This window comes from Monodelphis domestica, chromosome 5 (genome assembly GCF_027887165.1).
Source record: "Monodelphis domestica isolate mMonDom1 chromosome 5, mMonDom1.pri, whole genome shotgun sequence".
In the NCBI taxonomy this organism is placed as follows: Eukaryota; Metazoa; Chordata; class Mammalia; order Didelphimorphia; family Didelphidae; genus Monodelphis; species Monodelphis domestica.
Window position 1 is genome coordinate 318,687,605 of NC_077231.1, and position 7,053 is coordinate 318,694,657.

Consider the following 7,053-nt stretch of genomic DNA (forward strand, 5'->3'; position numbering starts at 1 on the left):
CAGAACTGGAAAGAACCTCAGAAGCTCCTAAACAGAAGAGTTCCCTAACCTTGTACATGACAAACAGCCCCACAGTGTCCAATTGAAAATTTAGAGGAAGGAGAAAATCCAGTATCTCCCAAGGCAGTCCATTCTACTTGGGAAAACCCTAATATTTCTGCCCCAATTCCTTACATCAATCCTAAATCTGCTTCCCTGTAGTTCTACCTACTGTTCCTAGTTCTACCCTTTGGAGTTAAGTAGAACACATCTAATTTCCTCAATACTTGCTGACAGTTATCAAATTCTCCTTACATTTTCAGGTTAAGCAGTGCTCATTTACTCCAACCTATCTTTTATGGAATAATTTTCAATTTTCTCACCATTCTGGACCCTCCATCCTGGACAGAATCCAGATGGTGTCTGGCTAGACATGTTCAGAACAATACCTAAGTATAAAACTTTGTACTTCTTGTTTGATTTCATCTTGTTTCAGTCCATCATTCTAGTCCATTGCTATCTTTTGGGTTGAATTCTTTTTCCTAAAATCAATTTAGTCACCTATCTTTTGGATTTCTCTTTATGGAAGTATCATCCTTATAGGTAGTCATACTCAAAGACTTTAAGTAATTTTTGATGAAATTGTTTTGATTTGAATGAACATTGTCCCAGCATTCCATCAATTGCCAAGTCCTATCAATGTTACCTACCCAGTATCTCTTATTGGCCCTCTTCCTTCTACTTGTCCCTTCTATTTCAACCCCCCTACTTCCAGCACTCATTGATTCTTTCTTGGACTGGTGTAACTGGTCTTTCTGTCTCCTCTCAGCAATCTATCCTTTCTCAAGTAACTTTTTGCTGCATATCTAATTTTTTAAAATTTTTATTATTATGCAAAATATACTTCCACATTGGTCATTGCTATAAGAACAAAGTCCCAAATAAAATCCCAAAATCTCAAAATAAAACCAAAAAGACAGTGATGTGAAAGATGACTCCTACAGTTTTTTCTCTGGTGGTGGAGAGTGTTCCCCGTCAAAAGTCTTTCGGGATTTTCCCCGATTGTTGCGTTGCTGAAAGTAGACAAGTTTTTACAGATGATCATCATCCAATGTTGCTGTTATAGTATACAGTGTTCTCCCAGTTCTGCTTAATTCACTCTGCATCAGTTGCCATGGATCTTTCTAGCATTTTCTGAAATCATCTTGTTTTATTCCTTCATATATCACAATAGTATTCCATCACCCACATGTACCACAATTAGTTCAGTCATTCCCTAATTGATGGACATCCCCTCAGTTTCCAATTCTTTGCCACCTCTAAAAGAGTATTATTTTTTTGTATGAGTGGGTCCTTTCCTCTTTTTATTATCTCTTTGGGCTACATATCCAGCAGTGGCATTACTGGATCAAAGGGTACTATATACATAATTCTAGAAATTATTCTGACCATGTTATTCCTTCAAATATTTTGTGTATCTCCCTATTGTCTACTAAATAAATTATAAATTCCTAGCAGTTAAATGCCTTCCATGGTCAGGCTTCAGCTTGACTTTCCAACTTTATCTAACAAATCTTCTTCCCTTAAGGTTTTTCACATTTCATCATAAATTGATTATATTCCCTTTCCCATTCTGATCTTTCCTCCACCATTTCTATTGCTTTTCTCAAACCTATCCCTCATACTCAGTATAGACTCTCATAATGCAGTCTACTGAAGTCCTCTGGCGGCGTGCTGGTAAATGTTTGACATCTGACTACCCCAAAATGCATCCAAGACACACTTTTAAGTTTAATATGCATTATTAACATTTTCCCTATCAATGTCTTCAGTCAAGAAAATCAACAGAATAATAAACCAAGCCCTCATTTCCATCACTCACCAATTTCTTTTTTTTCTTTTTTTAAAAATATATTTTATTTGATCATTTCCAAGCATTATTCGTTAAAGACATAGATCATTTTCTTTTCCTCCCCCCCACCCCCCATAGCCGACGCGTAGATCCACTGGGCATTACATGTTTTCTTGATTTGAACCCATTGCTTTGTTGATAATATTTGCATTAGAGTGTTCATTTAGAGTCTCTCCTCTGTCATGTCCCCTCAACCTCTGTATTCAGGCAGTTGCTTTTTCTCGGTGTTTCCACTCCCATAGTTTATCCTTTGCTTATGAATAGTGTTCTTTTCTCCTGGATCCCTGCAAATTGTTCAGAGACATTACACCACCATTAATGGAGAAGTCCATTACGTTTGATTATACCACAGTGTATTAGTCTCTGTGTACAATGTTCTCCTGGTTCTGCTCCTCTCGCTCTGCATCATTTCCTGGAGGTTGTTCCAGTCACTCACCAATTTCTAAGGTGTATTTGCTTATGATGAAAATTTAACTATCAGATTTCCAGGGCAGATTCAAGCAAGCTCCATCATAACTCTAAGTTTCTCTCCCCATTTCTTTCAAGGATCTTCTTATATACTATTACTTGCTCTATGATCTTCATTTGAACTTGGTGAAAGTGGTCACACTTGCCTCAAATTTCTTACAGCTCCTGACTTGGACTTCTCCTTCCTAGTCACCACTCTGTACCCTGTATTCTAGTTATTTAACTCATTTCAGCTAATATTCACTAAATGGCTATTGTGTATCTATTTCCTCTTACCTCATCCTAGACTGGAAGGTCTCTAATTTCAAGATCTCAGTCTATATCCATATCCTCAGTGCCTAGCAGAATGCTTAATAAACATTCATTGGATTCCATTGTTTATGCCAAGGCAGGTTTGTATTGCAAAGGTGCCAAGGGCCAGGCAGTGTGTCTGTTTCCTACTTTCTGCAAAAGTCTTTGTAGAAGCTGATACCTAGCCAATGTTTTTTTGATAATACTCTTTCCCTTTCCATAGTTAATTTAAGAATTTTTTGGTCTCAGAAAATGATTATTAAAATTGTATTTCCATGTAATAAATGGAAAAGAATGTGTAATTTTTGAGTCTCCTACAAGTAATATTGTATGTTCCAGCTTCGGACCGTTATCACCTGGAAGCCAGAGACTGTGCCTACTTTGTTCTCTTTGTGCAATGTTAAGTACTTAATGCATGATTTGTCCAGCCAATTGATGAGCATTAAAACATGTACTAAATCCAGGCTTTGAAATCTACTGCTATGTGGCTGTGGGCAAGTCATATAGTTTCTTGGGCCCAAGGCAGCTCTCTAAGTTGCAGAGAAATTACCCATCTGCATTGGTAGAGGAGGCTGGTTTATATCACTGAAATCACAGCCCAGTTCCCATTGCCTTCATGTGCTAGGCACTTGAGATAGAAAGACAGAGTGGAAAACAATCCCAAGTTGGCATTCTAATGAATACAGTGTCATTGGAGGCTGCAGTCTCCATTTAATTCATCTCATTTGTTCCCACTTGTATGAGTGCATTGCTGTGTAGTAGTAGTACTGCATTACTATGAAAAACTAACTTTCCAGGGTGTCTTGTACTGAGGCTCTAGTGGATGCTCTGAGAGCACCAGTGTGCATAGTCTCCCGGGAATGTGCCATATAAATCCCCAGCGTATCAGTAATCATGACACAAACAACAGCCTTTTTCCTTGACCTATTGTTTTCTTCCTCATATTCTTTTATGTGAAACTACTAAATATTGACTCTCCTATCCATTAAACTCTCCTAACATTATTCTCAAGAAGCTCCAATACACTGAGCTTTGAAGACCATGGGCGTCCTAAGGGGGAAAGGGTAGAATTGGGAGATGGAATAGCTTGTCCCAAGCCAAGCTGAAGGAAACCAATGTATTTTCCATCTTAGTTTGTCTTGCTTTAGAACCATCTACTTCCCTTGTGACAACCTCCAAAAGAAATCCATGATAATCACCACTAGAAATAGTAGAAACGTCTCTAGCAATAAAGAAACACTGGGTCCAAAGCCTGGTAGTTCAGTGGTTGGGAGCTCCTTAGATCCTGAGTTCTCTAGATTCCCCTCCCTGACTTCAGTAATATCAAAGGCTCCTATATCTAGAACCAGAAGGATCCTCAGAAGCCATCTAGTCTAACCCCCCTCATTTAAAGACAAACAGACTAGTGATCTGAACAAGGCCACAAGTCCTTAGTAACAAAGTCATGAACTGAACACAGCTGAGGAAGACAATTGAGGAGTCCACACTAACCCTAAACACACTGAGGCTGGGAAAACTAGACTTTCCTCTGTGATGACGATTCCCATCTACACTGTGAATTACCCAATGTAAGCCACAATAATCCTTCCCTCTTTTATGCTGGCCAACTAATGGGCCTGTGTTAGCTGCCAACCTGCAGCCTGAGATGCTTCAACCCTTCAAAGACAGTTTCATGGAATCATTTGGGGTGACCACTAAGTGTCTGGAGAGCAAACAACATGGCGGGGGTTTTCATATAGGCATGAACCTTGTTATGTTTCTTTGGAGATACAAGAAGAATGCCCACTGACTTGGGAATGGAAAAAGGAAGGTCTTAAAAGCTCTTGTCACTGTTGGATACTGCCTGAGATGGGAAGTGACATTTCTTTTAAGGGGAACAAGCTAGAGACATTGAAAGCACCAGCAGAAGTAGAAACATGAGTTTTCTTCATGAGGAAGTGAGCTAGCTGGCTTTAAGGCCCTCCAAGGGGGGAGTCTAACAAGACTGTTGGGAATGATTGGGAAACACACTGGCCAACTACAGAGAATGAATATGGGGTCAGGGAAGAATCACCCAATTAATAAACATGTATTAATTATTCAGGCAGGGTACTAAGGGCCAAGGGAAAAAAAAGGGGAAAAACCATCAATTTCTGATTAAAAAACAACAACAGAGAATTAAATACCAAAGTGTGTGACCACTAAGTCACCTTGAGCTATGTGGGAAAAGGTACTAAAACTAACTGACATGTATGAGGTCTCTTGAGATTTTCAAAATTTTCCTTGCATATAGAGACAGCATAGTAAAATGACTAAAGAGTCAGTTTTGGAACCTCTGACTCATTCTGACTGTGTGATCCTGGGCAAGTCACTTAACATTTCAGGATTCTCAGAACCCCTCTAAGAGTATGAATAATGAAGAAGGGATAGGTCTGCATTGATGGAGAGGAGTTAGTTCCTCCTCAGTGTTTCCTATAACAATGAAATCAGAGGTCAGTTTTCTATCCCTGGCATATATTGTCTCCCTTAAGCCGCCCCACAGAAGCCTGGGGAGTTAGCATCCTCTAATATTCTCACCTTTTTACAGAGGAGACTGAGAAAGGTTAGTGACTGCTCGGAGGTTCCAAAGTAAGTGTCAGGTAGGATTTGAATCTGAGCCTTCCTGATCATACAACTCAGGCTCTAACAACTCTCTCTGTGTTTGCTTTGAGGATTTCCCATTCTGTTACCTGTTAGTATTTCCTTATTTCCACTGACATCCTTCTTGGATGCTTGGTCAAGTCATGGGAGATGGACCTGGAGATCTTAGGCTATGCTGCAGGTTGAATCCAATCCGGGCCAGCTGAGGTAAGTTGGTCAAAATTCATCACCGTGAGGCTGGACACTAGCTGGCACAGTCTGTATTGGTTCTACCCATTCATGAGCCCATCCATCAAAGTATGGTGGTGTCATAATTCATATTCATGGAGGGGGTACCCTTATCCTTGAGGACAAAGCTTCCAAGTTTTGAGTAACTTATTTTTCTCTTGCCTGATGTATCAAGTACTTTAAAATGTACATTGAAGGGATAAAGTGCCTGATTAGTTAGTGTTCTAGCTTCTGTGTTAACCCTTTGGGTAGTGATGCCTACTTTCCTAAGAACAGTGTCAGAACCCATTTGTTGTTGGGTTTTTTTTTAATCTCACATATTTATTTTTTTAATTGAAAAATTAATTTAATTAATTTAGAATATTTTTCCATAGTTACATGATTCATGTTGTTTCCCTCCCCTCCTATCTCTACCCCATAGCCAACACACAATTCCACTAGGTTTTATCTGTGTCATTGATCAATACCTATTTCCATATTATTGATAATTGCACTAGGGTGATCATTTAGGGTCTACATCCCTAACCATTATCCCTATCAACCCATGTGATCAAACAGTTGTTTTTCTTCTATGTTTCTACTTCCACAGTTTTTCATCTGGTTGTGGGTAGCTTTTTTTCTCATACGCCCCTCAGAATTGTACTGGGTCATTGTGTTGTTGCTAGTAGAGAAGTCCATTACATTCAATTGTACCACAGTGTGTCAGTCTCTGTGTTCTCCTGGTTCTGATCCTTTTGCTTTGCATCAATTCCTGGAGGTCCTTCCAGTTCACATGGAGTTCCTCCAGTTCATTATTTTTTTGAGCACAATAGTATTCCATTGCCAACAGATACCACAATTTGCTCAGCCATTCCCCAATTGGAGGGCATCCCCTCATTTCCCAATATTTTGCTACCACAAAGAGCGAGGCTATGAATGTTTTAGTACAAGTCTTTTCCCTTATTTTCTCTTTGGGGCATAAACCCTTCAGTGGTATGATTGGATCAAAGGGCAGACCGTCTTTTAAACCCCTTTGGGCATAGTTCCAAATTTCCCTCCAGAATGGTTGGATCAATTCACAACTCCACCAGCAGTGCATTAATGTCCCAATTTTGCCACATCCCCTCCAACATTTATTACTTTCCTTTGCTGTCATGTTATCCAATCAGCTAGGTGTGAGATGGTACCTCAGAGTTGTTTTGATTTATTTTTCTCTGATTATAAGAGATTTAGAACACTTTTTCATGTGTTTTGTGTTTATTGATAGTTTTGATTCCTTTATCTGAAAATTGCCTATTCATGTCCCTTGCCATTTATCAATTGGTGAATGGCTTGATGTTTTTTGTATAATTGATTTAACTCCTAATATATTTGAGTAATTAGACTTTTGTCAGTTTTTTGTTATATTTTTTCCTATTTTATTGCTTCCCTTCTAATTTTGGTTGCATTGGTTTTGTTTGTACAAAAACTTTATAATTTAATGTAATCAAAATTATTTCTTTTACATTTTGTAATTTTTTTCTAACTCCTGCTTCATCTTAAAATCTTTCCTTTCTCAAAGATCTCACAAATATATT